Here is a 19051-nt window from a genome sequence, read left to right on the forward strand (position 1 = left end):
TTTTAATAAAGTCGTTCCATGTGGGCGAGAAGCAATTCCCCGAGAATAAAAGAGCCAATGAAAGAAATCGATAGGCAGATGGTCACTCTCACCCTCATCTCACGATGCCTTTGATTTTTCAAGTGTCTTGAATCACATTATCACTGTTTCTCATCGTCACTTCAAGGATATCCGGACACAAACACAGGCACAAACGCACAAACACCTACGAGAACAAGCTGCGGTAGGCCAGCCCGGAGAGGCTGTTAGCTTCTCAGAGGCTGCTGCACAACTGAGGCCCTCTGCATGATAACGTGTGTGTGTGTGTGTGTTTGTGTGTGTGCGCGTGTGTGTCCGTGACTCAGCGGCACTCTGTAACCGCACACACACACACGCACACACGCACACATACAAATATACACAGACATTCGGATGTACACTTTATAAACTCTTTAAGCGGTCGCACAGTTTCTCGTGCTATGATGCTCAGCATATTTTGTCCTGTAAATGACATACTGGCCTTTCAAGTCTCTTGTTTTTTTTTTCCCCGTCTTTTTCTTTCTGTAATGCACATCTGACATTCATATCAGGTTACAGCTGCTTTTGTTTCTGATTTCATTGTAGTTTTGGCACTCGTCCGAGTAGTATTTTTATGTTAGTTTATTAGACTTGTTCCTTGAATTCACTCGAATTATGTAAGTAGTGTCAAGCGAGAAAAAATATAAGCTGAAGAGTTGTTCTCCATTGAAAGAAAAAGGAACATACTAAAACATGGCAGAAGGCGAACGTAATCAAGGTCTCTAGACCTTGAACGTAATATTCTCGAAGAAGTCTTTTACCACTTCTGTCGAACGGAAAGAGAAAAGGACCTGTCGGGGGAATGTGAGAAAACTTTTAAGCATTCGCCGTTTGCCAAAATGAATGTCTACCCGAACTGCACCGCGGCGCATCGTCTCCTTTCTACATCTCGCCATCGTAATGGACGCCTCTCACCCTGTGACCTGGGTTATCGGTCACCCAGTATTTTCTCAGCGCCCTTTCTTTCTCACCTGTGCGCAGCCCTTTGTGTTTTTGTTCGTTCTTTGTTGCTCTGTATCACTTCCTCTCCCCTGGGGATACGCATCGCCTTTGGCCTCTTTGTTTTGCCACATCCCTCAGAAGACCGCAGGGAATCCTCTCTCTCTCTCTCTCTCTCTCTCTCTCTCTCTCTCTCTCTCTCTCTCTAAGTATATCTTTCTTAATTTCAAGGTAACGATCACTTTTCTTCGATCTGTAGTATTCTTAATCTTACGTTATCATTTGTGTGCATTATCGTTATTATCTGAAGCTCACTTTCTCTCGTTCGTGTGGTATGTGCGTGTGTGATGAATAAATAAATATACATGTACATATACAGTTTATATAATTTTGTGTGCGTGCGTACGAGAGAGAGAGAGAGAGAGAGAGAGAGAGAGAGAGAGAGAGAGAAGAGAGAGAGATTATTTTGAAATGTGTCTTTATGGATAACAACCTTCGGACCTGAGAGAAGAGGAATTTTGGGACCTTGTAAGTGTGAGATTAAATGACACAGAAATATTTGAATTTGTTGGACCAAAACTACAACGGAAACTTCCATGTATAAAAGCCGATGGCAGACAACCTAATGGCAGTACACAGCCCAGTCCTGAAGGAACAAGAAAAAGAGTGCAGTCTTGAAAGAGTGAAGCTTATCAATGCTAGAGAAAATAAACGCGGAGAGAGATGGCAAGGGAGTGTTTGAAAGGCAACAAAATGGAGAAAGTTAAATAGGTAGGCGGGGCTTGGAAGCAAAAATCCATTTGACCATGAATTATTACTATCTACAGAAAATAAGGAAACCTAGCATGTAGAGCAAGAAACCAAGTTGAATGGTTGATTTATTAGAATGAAAAATTGACCTCAGAATTATAAAGATTATTTACGCCATGGCGTAGGCATGACGAAGACCTCTCTAAACTGCCTGACGGTGTGAAGGTGATACTCTTCTAGTTCCCAGCAAGTATTCTGAGATGAGGTTGCTTACCCTAGCTTCGATCCACCTCAGTTATATAAATACAAGGCACCTAATTCATTTGTCGACGTGTAAATAAGGGTATTTTCACATGTGTATGTAATTCACGCAACTCCTCTTGATATATGTTATCATTTCATGCTGTTAGGCACATCCCCTCCCCTCCCCCATGTGTGTAGTAAAAAGCGCATATGAAAAAAAAGAAACTTTACCTTAAAGCTGTACTCAAAACAGCCTAATGTTTGTATGAATGACTGGTAGAGAAATCTTGGTTCTCGTTACCATATGGAAAGCGTGCAAGGATGAAAATATTCCTTCTTTTCAAACATAAAAACTAATCTGTATTAACTAAATCACACTAATTCATCAAGTTGCCAGGTCTAAAGACTGATCTTTAATCTACAAAGAAACCTATTTGAAGTGAAATATAAAAGTAGCGAATTCTTTTATTTTTTTTCAAAATGCAGATTCAAAGTTAAGTTTAGCCAGTCAGTTCGTGACTCACGCAGACGCTTCCAGATGGTGTTAAGAGTTCCCATTACAAAAACACAAGGGAGACGCAGTCAACTTACGTAAACAAGTCTGTTTTGCTTTTGCTTGTTTCTAGGCTGCGTGTGCTTGTTGCCGAATTGAAAGGTACTGGTTTCGGAGGGATGTTTTCTTCTTTCCGCAATGTTGTATGTTCTGGGCTACTAAATTGCTTCGTGTCGCACTGAGAAGTGGTGACTTTTTAAACTGACATTATCGAAGACAGCCGCGGCATAAGGACTAAGACACTGTGTCTGTACCATCTTACTGACTGATTGAATGTCCCTCTGTTGTAGAATGCATGGTCTTTGCAACACATTCCGATTGACTGCTGTGTTTTGCAAGTTTAGGATGTACACCATCTCCTTTCAGGTATCGCTGAAATATCAGTGTTGCTACTTTTAACTACTGCTTTTAAAAACTTTTTTCAGTTTTTTGGTGCAGGTTGCTAACCGTGTAAACTACTGTATTCATACCTTGGGTTGTGTCATACTCTGTGTGCCATAGCCTTTCAGAGTCTTCTGGTTGAGTTCTAGTGTGAATATACATACATTATATATATTATATATATATATATATATATATATATATATATATATATATATATATACATATATATATATATATATATATATATATATATGCATGCGTGTGTGTGTGTTTACATATATATATATATATATATATATATATATATATATATATATATATATATATATATATATATATGTTATATATATATATGTATATATATATATATATATATATATATATATATATATATATATCATGTCATAATGAGCTGTTTTGTTTTATCACTTATGCTTTACTCTATTTTTCCTATTTGCTGACATAACGGTTTTCTGTTAAGTGGAAGTTACTACGCAAGATTTTTAGCCTTTGGCATGTTGCATAAGAATGTCTACTCAGCATAAATAACAACAGCGATAGTAAGTAAAAATAATACCTTCGCCAAAGGAAAAGAACAAAACTAGTTCTGCCATCCAAAACAAGTTTTGTTTTTCTTTTTTCTTTTTTTGATTCCTCGCCAGCCTCCCAGTCTCCCTCGCTCGCCGAGACCCACATGTTACAGCAGCCTTCTGACCATATTAGACCCATTGTCGTGTGACTCACTCCAAGATTGGGAGGAGAGATAGCATTTAATTGTTAGGGTCATTTTAGCTACACAGTTCTTCTGTGACTTGACGCTCCATGACGACCAGGGTGTCTGACAGATTTTGCGTTTTGAAAAGGAGCAAGTTGTCATGATTAAAAAGACAAATTTCTTCCTTAGGAGATAATCCTCTCGTTTGTGATTTAGAGGAGGTGGGGGGGGGATTGTCACTCACTGAACCCAAGGATGAGTAGGGGGGCCCAGTCGCTCACTAAAGGCATCAGGCTACAGAAGAAATGTTTTATTATTATTATTATTATTATTATTATTATTATTATTATTATTATTATTATTATTATTATGATGCATGGTCCTCATTATTTTAGATCAGCTGGACAAAAAAATTCATTTATTTGATAGTAATGTTGTCACAAAAGAGAATATAAGAGCAGTAAGAAGTTCACTATGACTAAAATAGATAACTTAAAGGTTACCTGTCCGGGAATAAATAAATAATTGCGATTAAGCTTTACAGAATACATAACCAAAATTAATTAAAAATTAATTTTATGCTAAAAATGTAATTAAAATTTAGCAAACTTTTTGTAGATGTGATATGTTCGAATTTTACCAGATGAGTAAAGCTTTCATATTATATGATAAATGACAGATCGTACAGTAGTATATATATATATATATATATATATATATATATATATATATATATATATATATATATATATATATATATATATATATATATGTGTGTGTGTGTGTGTGTGTGTGTGTGTGTGTGTGTTTGTGTGTGTGTGTCTTTTTGTTTACGTTATCCAGGAGCACACACACGCTCACATATGCTTCCGTATATCTAATTTTAGCGTTGAATAAGCTGTGATTTAACTCCCAACAGTCATACTATGGTTTCGAGTGAGCTCCAATACGGATTGAGACCCATAGTGAGCCTCACATAAAAGAGGGAAACCTTACGACGCCATGCGTAGCCTAAATCACTTGCAGTGTGCGAAGGTGTCTCACTGTTGACGGTGCAGGACAGAGTGGTTCTCAAATCCAGTTATACAACTCGCAAAGTTGGGCACTTGGAGGGCGGAGTGGTTTTAGCCAAGTCCTCTGCTCTAGAATAATGCTCTGTTAATTTCCTTTATTTCCCATTTTTCCTGAGAGAGAGAGAGAGAGAGAGAGAGAGAGAGAGAGAGAGAACGTTTATCAAAAGTGTAACTGAAAAATGCGCCTCAGAAAAGAGGTAGAAAACTAGAATAAATAAAATCATTATTCCGAGACAGAAGCCAGGTCTTGTTCTTTAAAATACGCGAGTGCTACACACAATTCGCTGCCGGTTTTGGGATATGAGTGTCATCCCTTTGGAAAAGATTCACCATCGCTGGGTCGCCTTGATTACCTAAATTGTTTTCAGACCGCAAAAGAATTCGCCGTCACTAACGGTACGTTCGCGTTTTACCGGACACTTTTAAATTTATTCCAAAGAAATGTTCAGAGCCGCATTTTTTATCTTCCCCTCAGGGCTAAATTCTGGTGTCCATTATACCCAAGATAAAAGAGGGACTTGCCGAGATTGTAATTCCTGACAAAAGTCAGTTCACGGCAGAATATTTTTCCCTCCGGTGAAGCGCCATTGCCCGACTCTTCACGGTCGGTTTCTGCAAGACATGAAGGATCGCCAGCGTTTCTGTTTGACTGTGTCATGCTCGTCAATGTCATCGCGCAACAATAACCACATTTCCGCATTCTGCAGAGTTTTTGCGCAGTGATTCCAGTTCTTAAAGAACGCAGAAAGATTGGGGTGTAAAAAAACGCAGGCTGAAAAGAACTTACAAGCTTCTATAATGAGTTCCAGTCAGACAAAGTGTTCCTTGGGTTATCCCAAGTGCTATTCCATGATAGCGGGATTTTGATTTTATGCGTTTTTTTTATATATACTGAATCTGGTTCTAATTGTTACATATAATGAAGCTGCTCTAATGTGTGGTAAAGTGTTGAAGGGCTGGTGTAGACTTCTAAGCTCTTTCCATACTAATGAGACGTACAGATTCTTTATTCCGGGATAAATTACAAAAGTGTGTAAATTTTGCATTGCTGCAACATCACATTGTATTTCCTTAAATAACTTTCAGATGGGAGATAATTAACGTGACTTTCTAGCATATGAAATGAATTCAGAATGTTAGAGCTCATTTGAATTAAAGTTATTACCGAAATTATGTAACTGAATGGTGAATAATGAGTAAAATCACGTACAGTATAGCTCACAAAAGCTTAAACGGAATAAACCAAGTCAATGTGTTAGAAATTAAGGTAAACCTTAACATAACCCATTAAACATACATCCAGGCTCCCATGACAGAGCAGACATGACTTGCAGAGGTGCACGCAGGCCAAACAAACTTTCAGAGCAAAAAAACAAAAAAAAAAAGAAGAAGGGGGGGGAGGGGATGTGGAATAGCAAAGTCCATCCAGCCATCTAGAGTGTGGCAGGACCAAGAGAAACGGCGAGAACAATGGTTCCAAATAGGTTATCCCTCTTCCCACACTGCGAGCACTTTGTGAGCCTCTCTCCTCCTACGCATCAAGAGGGAAGTTGCACGCTGAACTGAGACTTAAAGGGCGGCGCTGCTGAATGTTTGTCATCCTCTCGCTGTGTGCCAGATGCACAGAGTCCCCTTGGGATGTCAGAGAGGAGATACGCATAACGACAAAGGCTCGCAGAAGCCTGACGGTCACGAATTCCTGATCGCACTGGGTGGACCCTCAGCGTCCAGCTAGGTTTTTTTTTTTTTTTCCAGACCTTCGTTAAAATGCAAAGCGCCTGTGGCGATCAGAAGACCGACAGTGTCTTGTTATAACAGGAGAATAAAATAACAAAAATTATGAGAGAAAATACATCATCAACAAACAGTAAGTATTATGAAATGGGATGAACGCTGTAAGTGATCACTTTTTCTTTGAGTGAATCTTTGGACAAGTTCCTTGAAACCTCGTGACATGTTTAGGTGAGAAAATCACATCTACAACAACAGGTTGACATTTTCTAAAACCGTTTTGAGGGTGATATGATAATGAGATAAAGTTCCATTTGTTAGGCATTGTCATGTGTTGTTGCGTTTATGACCTTGTTTGTTTTTCAGGTTTCATTCCTCGTGTAGGTTTCTAACTAAGCCAGTTAGGGTTTAGCCATAATAGTTACCAAAGCTACGCTTTTGGACTAAAGGCATAACAAAATACTAGGTTAAAAAAAATACCAGGAAGTTTATGTATTCAACTGTAATGGTTGCGTCAGCGTCGAGTAAGCTTACCTGAGTATATGATAGTTATTATTATTTGCTCAAACCTGCCCCAGAACTTTTCTGCCTTTAAAAGAAACCAATAATTTCGTTCCGGAGCGATCAAATCCCAACATTCTTCCATGTTTTTACTTTTTCAAGCTTCCTTCGTGCCTTCCTGGAATAGGGTATTTGCTTGCCCGCCTCATTCGCTTTGTCCAAGTTCAAGTGAAACGTATCTAAATTCGACGGGGAAATGTACAGAGGAGCTGAAATAAGCTTTCATTCATCTAGGTAGCGAAGTGGAATGAGTGGTAACCACATCCTTGCAGCGTGTGTTCGAATCTCACCGTGGAAAGAAAAGACTTCTTTTTTTTATCTCACATGGATTAAAAGGCTTGTAACGATACGTGTATCTTAGGAGCGTGAGGAAATCGAGAGATTATGAAGTCTTTGCGGCTGTTGATTATATATTTTGATTATATGTGTACAGTAAATGGAATACATGGCCTCGAGGAAATTGAAACATTGGATTGCAGAATAATTTGCCTTCACTTCGAGGAGTTTTTCTAGCAGTTTGCTTGAAAAATACCGTAGATTAAAAGCTAAAGATCTCGTACTCCGTTATTTCAGTTTTTTTCGTGGCTATATACTCTAATATCATATATCACGTTAATCCCGTGAAAGAAGTTACCTGTTCGGTACGAATGTACAGAGTTGTTTATGCTTATGCATTTCATTTTTTAGTTTATATTGCAGAGGTTAAAAGAGCGAAAAACTTATGGATGACATGAAGCCTTTCCACACAAAAAAAAAAGTACAACTTTTTTCTCTCCATGCCACCACTGCTCAAGAATCATACTCACACCTTCCAGCGAAATATAAGAAATAGAAAAGCATAATCCACCTCGTCGTTTTATACGCGTTTATTTTATTCCCTGAGAGACTGATTAACAGCCTATTGGACTTTAAGACGTGTTTTTTATTTACTCCTATGAATGTGTGTTCGTCGAGCGTTGACGTGAAGAATCCACGATAATTTCGTTGTCCAAAGAGGTTTTCGTGACCTTCTCAAGTCCAGCAGTGTTACGTCTAAACCAACTTTATTGTGGATTTAAATCTTCACTAATGATAGCATTGATGTGGCACCTCATCTTAGAATGTTGCTTACTTGATAGGAATAAAATAAAGATTAAGTACGCTTCGTAGAGGATTGTTGAACTTACGTGCTTGGAATAAGGTATACGGTTATGGCAACAGTGTTATGGTAAACGCTATTATATAACTAATGAATAATTCCAACACCACCACTACCACTCCCACTATTACCAATAATAATGATGATGATTATTATTATTATTATTATTATTATTATTATTATTATTATTATTATTACAGAGATACGCAAAAATCCCTCCATATTCATAACCATAAAAGGTGAATACTCGGGTTTCCCTTCTCACAAACATTCTCAAAATACAAGACTCACATCCCCCGAAGGTGTATATTAAGGATAAATGTTTATATTCAGACCGCCTGTGCTCTTTCACAGGCTAGAGACAAAAAAGAATATACAAGGGTATTTCCAAGCCGTGATTCACGACGCTTCTATGTGCGCAACAAGGGTAAGATCAGAGAGTTAAAATGCGACGGTTGACAGAAACCTCCCCGCCGTCACGAAATGAAGGACTCGCGGAGACTGTTTTTATCTCTCTCTCTCTCTCTCTCTCTCTCTCTCTCTCTCTCTCTCTCTCTCTCTCTCTCTCTCTCGGCGTCCATTATCTGTCTTCTGCGTCGATGACCTTTTTGAGGTGATATCGCCGTATATTTTTCGTATTAATCACCCAGCCTGAGCTCTCGGCATTATCAGAGGTCCGCGAGATAATTTTTGACATGATTTAAGACGTGCTTTTCAAACTGCGCCTGTAAGAAACCGAGTAAACATGAATTCCATAATTAGTATTGGTATTATTATTTTAATCTTAACGTGCACACATTTTCGTAGAATTTTTCAAAAGGAAGATTAACGTGTCTAGAGTTTCCACCGAATAGAGACCCCTATACGTCGAGCAAATGTGGAAAGCCATTGGCTATAATATCGGTTTGCATATATAGGCTACACACATTTTTTCATGAGTTCAAGCTTGTACCCACAAACATTATTTTCTCTTTGCGCTAACCTTTCCTGTTAAGAGTCTAGTCTGTCTCAACACAGTCTTCTACTCAGAAATATTAGGTTCTTCAGTAGAACATCAACACAGGCACAAATTTCCTCCGCTTTCTATGATAGGACGTTGATCTGACAACATTCAGAAGGTATTTACAAATATGACTTATATACGGGTCAACTTGGCTTTCTCCCCACTCGTTTATGACCAGGCTATTTCTGCACACGCTCTTGTTTTTTGCCAGCAGAATTTTCCTGTCAGTGGATATTGAATTCTGACGCAAACTAAATAAGGCACTATACTTCTTAGCTTAGGGAGAGAGAGAGAGAGAGAGAGAGAGAGAGAGAGAGAGAGAGAGAGAGAGAGAGAGGATTTTGGGAGGCGGGGATGAGAAGCCGCCAGAAGTGATAATGTATCTCCTTGTTCTTGGGATCTCGTTTTGAGGGAGGGGAAGTATCCTGCGATTTCTTCCGATGGTAAAGAGAATTTGTCGTTCTAGAAAAGAGAAAGAGAGGAGAGAGAGCAGATACTCTGTTAGAAGAGATTATCGTTTCGATGTTGGAGAGAAGAGAGAGAGAGAGGGCGCAAGCAAAGATGCCCCGTTAGAAGTGAGAACTCGTCTCATTATTCTGAGAGAGAGAGAGAGAGAGAGAGAGAGAGAGATGCCTGTAATTCCGTCCGTTAGAAGAATATCTCCTTTTCCTTAGAGAATCTTGTGGCGAGGGAGAAAGAACTCGTATGTGTCTAAGAGTTGCCCCGGAGGGCACGTAATCTGTGACAAGCATGAATTATGACTCACACTCTCGGCTCCTCTCAAGACACAGATAATGTGCTTCTATTTATTGTGTAATAAACAGGATGTTCACAATGCAATAAGTACTTGCCATGCTATCTGTCACAGAGACAGTCAAGATTGTATATGTCGTTTCTTGATTAGTCCTGGCTTTGAGTCCAGGCTATTTACTGATCAGGCACGTTGGATCTTTAAAGTGCATGATCAGCCATCAACGGTTTTTAGTTTAATTCAGGTATATTATATTGAGTGATCACATTTATTTAGGCAAGTTTTAGGTTTTCAATAAGATTGACCTTTTAACTGAGCCACAAGTTAACTGCAGGTGTCGCGTCAGGCGACGATTAAAGGGGAAGAACAAAATGTCAACAGAGGCTTCCTCCGTCACGTAACACCTACCTAACACTTTAGCTCCCATCCACAAGAGACAAGAAGAACTTCGCCTAATGCCAGTCCATGCGCGCGAAGACAGAAAAAAAATTAAGATTCGCCAAGAAGTAAAAGATACGTGTTCCTGAATATCAACCTGACGTTCGTTTACAGCGGTACGTGACCTCGCATGATAACTGCAGATATTAGTGGTCATCTGTCTGTCCGTCTACATTAGACTCCTTGGATGTCCCACTTATCTCATCCTAGACGCTTTCTTTAATTTTAAGCTTTCGTTGTTAACGGTTCTAGAGCATGTACGATTCTTCTTTACTCGTCGCGTAATTCTGCGAATTAGCGGACTGCACTTATGCAACATTTCAACTTGGCCTGTGTTATTGCAGACGTAGTTAAGTCTGTTGATCCTGTTATGCCTTGGTTAAAAGATCCATGTTAATTATTTGCTTTGTACCAAAATGGATATTTTTCTCGCACTGCTTTCTGGTGATTTAACTGTTTAACTATTAATTATGTGACTATGTATAAATATTTCAAAATAGGATTCTTACATGATTGGCGAAGTATGACCTTGGTCATTTTAAGTAACACGCGAACAACAAATGCATATGGAGTTTTGCTTAAATGGTAGGTTTTTCTTAGTTACACACAGTCATACATACATAATTAACTAAGTTGTCATTCAAGTAGGCTATCGTTGTTTGGATAAGTCGATAAATATAATGTATATATATATATATATATATATATATATATATATATATATATATATATATATATATATATATATATATATATATGTGTGTGTGTGTGTGTGTGTGTGTATGTATATGTGTATGTGAGAGAGAGAGAGAGAGAGAGAGAGAGAGAGAGAGAGCAACCGACCGACCTTGGTACCTATTTACAAACAAGCACTACCCACAAAAGCAGAGAGGACGAAAGCAAGAAAAAACAAGGAAATCAAGTGAAGTAAACCCCACAATAATATTGGCGAAAGCAGGAATCAAGACGGAAAATCATGCGTCATTCGAGCTCAACCAGCTCTCCAAATTTCTTTCCCTTTGGTGCCGTTTGGGGTGAAATCAACATTCCTTAATCCCACAGTGATCACAGGTGCGCACGCACAGGTAATTTTCCTTCAGAGTAAGTAAGCTTAAGATACTGTGTGATTTAAGTATATTGTTTTAGGCAATATTTTGCCCAGACGTTTCGTGAAAAGCGAACGTGTATTGAGTGGTCGGTGCATAAAAAAAAAAAACTTGAAAGTTGATCACATGTAGCTGTAAATATATGGACATCAGTATATACGCTCCATTTATATAGGGCCGTCAGTACATCGCATGAACCTCGATAACATTTACTTGTTATCAGAAATCAACATCCATCACTAACTGAAATGCCTTAGAATATTTAATCAGAAATAACCTCAAATATTGGTAACAGGCATCTTAATTATCAGCCTTTGACTTTATGGTCAATACCTTTACACAAGCGAGCAGATATAGTTTTTGTAATATATATATATATATATATATATATATATATATATATATATATATATATATATATACACACACACAATAACTGGTTCATACACCTGCACAAAAGGCTCATCTGCAGCTCGTCGAACCTTACTACACAAACTGAGCCATTTTTCTCAGTCCTTCATGCAGTCTCCCTCTCCAATGCTCTGTATCCCATATGCCCACCAGTTACTTGGTCTTCCTCTCTTTTTTCCTCTTAACACTTAAAAATTATACTATTTCAGAGCTGTCGTACTCCATGCATTCCACATGACCAAACCATTTCAAAACATCCCTTCTAAGTATCTCCATATTTTCTACTCTTTCAGTAAATAATATGCAAACAGTTCATCTCAGCAGCTTCAACCAACTATATTTCCTACGCACACACACATACACACATATATATATATATATATATAGACACATACATACATACATGCATACAGTATTAGCACTTCGTGATTATTCTAACCAAATTTACTTTACCTTGAGACCCGATAGTAAATTAAGTTGTTCAGAGAATGACGTGAGCTTGGGCTTTTATATATACAGTATATATATATATATATATATATATATATATATATATATATATATATATATATATATATATATATATAATATATATATATATATATATATATATATATATATATATATATATATATATATATATATATTTATATATTTATATATAAATATATATATATATATATATATATATATATATATATATATATATATATATAGTAGAAAGAAACCTTTTTTTTTTATATACTTGACCATAAAAAACGGATTATTGAAGGCAGTTGGGAACTTGACCAATGAGTATATTTTCAGATGACATTGACAGACTGGAAAGGAAATCCCAATCCCACAATAAGAGATCTACTCCACTTCTGTCGTTTGTAACAAACATCTTAGTCATCTTCTTATCACAAACATGAAGTGTTTTGAAGGTAACGCATAAGAAAGATAACACTGCGAGACACGGCACTGATGTTACGTCGGTAAAAAAAACGCACAAAATGACGTTGAGTCTGTAATCCAACATATCAATTTCTTTCTTTTTCGTTCTTAAGAATTTTAAAAATGAACAAAATTATATGTATATATTTAATACTTAATCATCGAAACTTTACACTGATAACTTCCCCACTAGAAAGCACATCCACAGTTAAGTGTCCATGAGACTCGTCAAAATTGCAATCACAGAAATGAACCATTACTTTTGCAATGAGGACGAGAATGCGTAGCAATCGCTAAGCCAACAACAAGACGCTCAGGATAGCTCCTCCGTCATTGAACCCAACACTCGAATCACTTTTTCCTCGTAATCACAGGGTCAACAAACCGTCCTGCTAACCGTGAGGGAGGTTTAAATGTCCACCACTTGTTTCCGTGGGGTTTAAAAATGGCGGACTGACGGAGGCAGGTTGAGCAGTGGCTGCGCTGGCTGACTGTGACGAGGCGTCCCCAGAGACATTGTCACTTTTTCAGTCGTCTTCGGACGTTTCATTCGTCGCTCTCAGATGCGGCCATTCAAACAAGGATATCCTTGTTACAGCTATTAAATTCTTCTGGTCTTTGAATCTATATATTTGCAGTGGTTACCTCGACAGTTATGGGGAATTTCAACGGAGGGAGATATAAAAAATTTGGGGAATTTGCAGTGTTTACGGTAGACGAATTTAAGAGGAAGGGAAGGCTGCGAGGCAGGAACAGGGAGAAGTCCGGGATAAGGAAATAAGCAATCAGATGTTAGGTGAGCCATTGTTTAACTACTTCCTGAACTTGGCCTTCCTATCCGCCGTTTCATCCTGTCGATTGCAGTGATAGATAAATGCGTCACAAGTTTAGCGAAGAGAGATGATTTGTAAGACTCTCAACTTTGTATGGCGTATAAGGCAGCGCCAACCAAAGCCAAAGCTTTGCGGTTGAATGCCTACGTATACCATATAAGCATACGAGAGCTAAAGCCGTGGGGGGTTTATTTCCGAGCGATTAACGTTGATTCTGATCCGAAAATAGACCTTTAAATTATAAGTGGTAGATGCATGTCAACCACCTGTATCGGGTAATTATTCCACTTAAAATCTGGCAGTCTTTAAAGCTCAACTGACGTAGAAAATAGAAGTGAAATGAACCATATGGCGAGAGGCGGTTCGCGACGACGCAACCTTGACGCAGCTCAGGTGACTCATAGATTGGGGAAGTGGGCGGCGCGTTAGACATTTTTATCACCTTTATTATCATTATCTTCTTATTTTCTCTGGGTCATTCATAATGAAATTCTGATAGTCATAATCTCGTTCCATTGTATGTGTATGTCAAACTATGAAACTTAGCCAGTATTGTATTTCCAAACTATGTCACATAAGTAAAAGTATGCAGCAACACTTTCCGTTTACTTCCTTTCAAATGACTCATAGAAGCCTACGACCTCATCCGTTCAGCCGTATTCCATTTTCTTTGGGTGCTGTGGAAACGTATCTACTAATAGAAAACGTGCTTGGAGCCGTGATGGCAAACTATGGCATTATTATTATTATTATTATTATTATTATTATTATTATTTCAGTAATAATAATATTATTGAAACAAGACTACTCTGTAACGAGGCTATAATATCGATAATTAAAAGCCACAGTAGGGTTAAAAATATTTTTATACATAAATTTAAAAACGAAAAGGAGAGACTCAGATACTGCTACTCCGTATCCCTCATCAGGATACGTAGTAGGCTAGTATCTGAAATTCTCTGCTTTTCGTTTTTAACTTTGTACATAAATATTTTTAATACTACTGTGGTTTTTAATTATTATTATTATTATTATTATTATTATTATTATTATTATTATTATTATTATTATTATTATTATTATTACTATAAATAAAACTGCTTGTTGAAACAGCAGAGTGCAACAAGCCCAAGGGACCCAATTGGTAAAGTAGTCTCGCGCTGAAGAAAATTGAGAAAATTACACTATGAAAGATAGAAGTCTACCAAGATGGATAACAAACAATAAAAAAATTAAAATAAAATAACAAAATAATAAGGTATGAAATGCTAACCTGCTAACATCATACTTTTAATTTTATGAGATTTGGCCATCACAGGTCCATATCATTGTTGTTATTGTAATACATGATGCACAGTCTTATGATAGGAACATAATGGTTATGACCATGTCCATTAAGAAATTCAGAGTTTATGATTACTTATTAAATATTATAGAATAGGTTAATTAGCATCGAATAGCAATAAATAAATACAATAAGCAAAGGACTTTAGACCCAAGATTGCAGAGAACCATATTGCTTAGGCAGTAACACTAGCCTTGTTTGTAAAACATTTGAGATCACCACTCAGTGAATGATAGTTCATTATGGCACTTCAAGTGACTCATCAGGCACTGGTAAAAATGCAAGTACTATATTCAGTTTAGCAAAATAGTATTGTTATTGATAATGTGTACACATCTCTTAAACTTTACGATGTCCAAAAAATTAAAGGGAATAATGTTACAAAGCCTTACATTAGCTGAAAGCAAGATGTGGAATCAACAGAACAGGATTATTAACACACTGCAGGGTAATTATTGAGCAATAACTCCAGAGGCGCAGGAACTAAAGCAACAATGGGAGTTTCCTATGGAGATAAAATCCAAGGAAGATAACCAGGCAAAATATGCTCCTGTCAGTCTAATCTTATTAGCATACATCTCATTGAATGTTAGCAGTCTTGCAAAACAGAACCGAGGTATATTTTCTGCTGTAGAGATTAAAAGAAATATACAATTTTATCTTGATTAATACAAGTTTAAGTGCCTTATAACATAAAAGCCTCATTAATTTTCTCTGAAATTAATTGTATTGTACACTTCAGAATTCAAGCAAGTGTCGTTAGTTGAATGCGGATGTCTAAATTGTAATCAGAAATTGTTATTTGACTCAGATATTAGATCATATTTTCCAGTATTGTAGATATGTACTCGACCACTCGTGCATCAACTTACTATTTCCTCAGTTATTCGTAAGGCTATTGACATGTACCCATTCAAATTGCCTGACACCTAGATTAGGTTCAGCTACCATACCAGATTTGACAGAAGCCTCTAGTATACAGGAACCTACGAACTACTTTTTGGCTATGGCCCAGGAAGCTGTAAAATGAATCTGTCGAATGTATCATTCCAACGCGATAGCTGTAAACACGAACAAGGCGTTAAGTAAGAAAGATTCATCTTTTGGGCTCATGCTCAGTCACGTTTAACACTTTACCTGTTAAAGAATAAGGGAACTCTATGATAAAATGCATGTTTAAACTTAGATTTATTTTTCTGTGTACAACAACGACCGTGTTTAGATAATGAACTCCATATTTTATACTTGCCACCGTTTCAGGCATTAGGGAACCCACGAATACAAACTTTTAATTCCTTCCAATCCCTAAATTTTATCAAGATACTAAAGGAGCCGTTCAAAAATTACGTAACACTTTTTTTTTGGTAACTTTTGACCCCCCCCTTGTCACCTCACAACCCACGTCCAGCAACCCCCAAATTAGTATGTTTCCCTTTTTTTTAATGCAATAATATATCAGTCTACCCTAATACCTGGAAATTATTATCTTTAGGTTTTTCTTAACACTTTTATGTTATGATATTAAAGAATCGTAGATAAATTTGATATGAAAATGTTCTCTTATGGCCATGTTTAGAAGAGGATTAATTTAATTTGTGATATTTTTCCAAGTCATACCTTACGCATAAAGTAGAGAATGTTGGAGCTGAGAAAAGGGACGAGTTTGTGATATTATTCATTTAAGTCATACGTATAGTAGAAAATGTTGAAGTACAAACAAGGTTGAGTTTGTGATATTTTTTAAACGTATAATTATGCAAAACAATTAAACACCATGTTCTCATATATTACTAGAATATATTAAAAGTCTATTGCAGAATCTTTACTACTTCTCTTTTGTCTTCTACATTTACATCTTTTCAAAAGAAACTAAGGAAAAATTCTGAAAATGTTATGTAACTTATGGCAGCAACGCCCCCCCAACATCACACTCATATAACACTTCACCAGAGCCGCCCCCCACCCTCTCTACAAGGGCGTTACGTATTTTTTGAACGGCCCCGAAAGTGTTGAAAGGTATTGGCCATCTTAAAATGGACCGCCATATAGGCCACAGATAGAGCAGTTTGTGATGCACATTTTATGCAGAATGAGAGCCTAATTCTTCCAATAAAATTTTCATTTTCTTAGAAGTTATAATCACAGTAGAAATTTTCTGGTAATTTAACATGCTCTTCTCCTATCCACTCCATTATATAACCACACATCAGCCTTTTGATTTAAATTAAGTCTTTACTCTATAGTTTTACATATCCTGCTATGACGTCCGGTAACTCATATTGATTCTTTGGATATCCGAGACGGAATTTTTGCTTAGTAGATGTCTACCGATTGTTTTGACTGCTTTAATATTTTGTCGAATCTTTTACAGAATGCATATGTTGTTCCTAAATTCTTTTAAATTTCAATATCGTATTTCGAGACAAGCAAATTGTATTGGGTGTACTTGAAAGGTCATTACCAAAAACCTTAATTTGGTTTACCATTACCACAGTTACACAGTACCACTATCGAGTTGCCAGTCCGTTTGTAAGTAAAGGGGAGATTTGTGCTTCCCTGCGTGGTTTGTTCCATTGTGGAAGTATTTAAAGTGAGATGCTTAAAAATACATTGGACTGAAACATTTTCTCTAGTTTTTCTTAAGTGCACACGCACGCTCACACATGCTTCCCTCCCGTTTAGTAAAATTTAAAAATGGAGAAGGCAACTGTGTTATGTATGCAAGATGGAAACCCGTGAAGACTACCTGTAGTGCATATTCCTGCATCCTTGGACCTCGTTGTTGTACAACACGGAAAACTGAACAGCATGGTAAGATATTGCATCAGAGTAGGCCTGGTGGTATTATCTTATTTTAAACAATGCATTTTGGACTTGAAAATGTGAGTACTTGTTGAGGGACCTCACCCACTTATCCTACCCTACAGTTGGGGTTTATGGACCAGGTATAAAAGTGGGCTTTTCTTTAGGTGTCGCGGGGAGAACGAATGAATTACAAGGACGTTAATCCCACTGATATTTAAGGTTCAGATTATGGTAACTTACGAAATGTTTTCAAATATTTACTGGGGTAAACGACCCCTATCTATGGTAAGTAAGGTTAGGTTTGGTTGGTTAGATTTTTGCTGCCTTGTTAGGTTATTTACCAACGGAACGAACTTCAAAAACGCTCGGAGAACACATTAGAACACAGGAAAGTAATATTTTCAGATCAGAAATACGGTAATGGTTGAAAGAAACATTTTACCAGCCTTTTTTTAACTGGATAACCTACTGAAACAAGTGATGCCTCACTTAGATGATTGGTTGGTAATATATACGTTACAGATTATAAGTTACCACCAATAGTATGGGCTAGCCATCTTATTTTTTATTTTCATTCCATGAATGTATCGCTAGATTAGTTTTGGTAGACTAGCCAACAGAGGGCCTATTCAGTCAAAAAGTCGTACAATAATTTTTGTGCATAGGGTTAGGTAGGTAGTCATAGTACAGTATAAATGAAAGCACAGGATAACTTAGACTAGACAACGGTAATATTCCTGACACCGTGCAGGTAAATTTTTACTGTAAACTAATTGCAGTCCATAGTTGAAAGTATGATTTTTGGTAGATCTAAGCTGGCTGTCCACGGTGAGCTAGACTATGGCAGTTGACGTTTTTTTTTTATAGAACTTTACCTGCTGAACAAGAATTTAAAGTAATATTTTGTTGCTCGGCTGTAATTAAGCTGTAAATTATCTTAGAACTGTAGCCAACGGTAAAGGGGACCCATTGGAAATCGGGGTTTTGGGTGGGCAAAACACTTTCAAGAATAGCTAATGGTAAGGGGACCCGTTGGGGATTCAGGGTTTTGGGTGGGGTAAATAACTTGGGAAAAGGTTTGGGCACCTTAGTGTTGTATTTCCTGTTACATATGTCATTTGGAACACGAAAAACAAGCGTAAAAAAAAAGGGTGAATAAATGGACAGTGGGAGCCGTTCCAAATGCACTTTTCATGCATTACTAGTATTGCTGATTCCAGACCCTATCACACATGCATGGTCTTACAGGCAAGCCAATCACCCGATGCCTCCAACTGAG

General features: G+C 37.3%; 1 protein-coding gene and 1 long non-coding RNA gene across 9 annotated transcripts in view; one reads left to right on the plus strand and one right to left on the minus strand.

The window, feature by feature from the left end:
• The window catches only part of LOC136834312 (uncharacterized), a 44606-nt gene extending 30700 nt beyond the window's left edge, over positions 1 to 13906 (minus strand). The window contains exon 1 of one of the 5 annotated variants that reach the window (XM_067096791.1): positions 13187 to 13906. The gene's annotated coding sequence lies outside the window, so the exon portion shown is untranslated. Of the gene's footprint in view, positions 1 to 92; positions 163 to 209; positions 297 to 13049 lie in introns of those variants that run through there. The other 4 variants (XM_067096793.1, XM_067096792.1, XM_067096790.1 and 1 more) reach the window with 4 other exon arrangements.
• Positions 1 to 19051, plus strand: part of LOC136834318 (uncharacterized) — a 453859-nt gene that overhangs the window by 421467 nt on the left and 13341 nt on the right. Inside the window, exon 1 of one of the 4 annotated variants that reach the window (XR_010851738.1) lies at positions 17478 to 17778. The exons of the other annotated variants lie outside the window; for them this stretch is intronic. This is a non-coding gene — a long non-coding RNA (uncharacterized lncRNA). Of the gene's footprint in view, positions 1 to 17477; positions 17779 to 19051 lie in introns of those variants that run through there. 4 annotated transcript variants of the gene reach the window in all.

This window comes from Macrobrachium rosenbergii, chromosome 53, assembly GCF_040412425.1.
Source record: "Macrobrachium rosenbergii isolate ZJJX-2024 chromosome 53, ASM4041242v1, whole genome shotgun sequence".
Lineage (NCBI taxonomy): Eukaryota > Metazoa > Arthropoda > Malacostraca > Decapoda > Palaemonidae > Macrobrachium > Macrobrachium rosenbergii.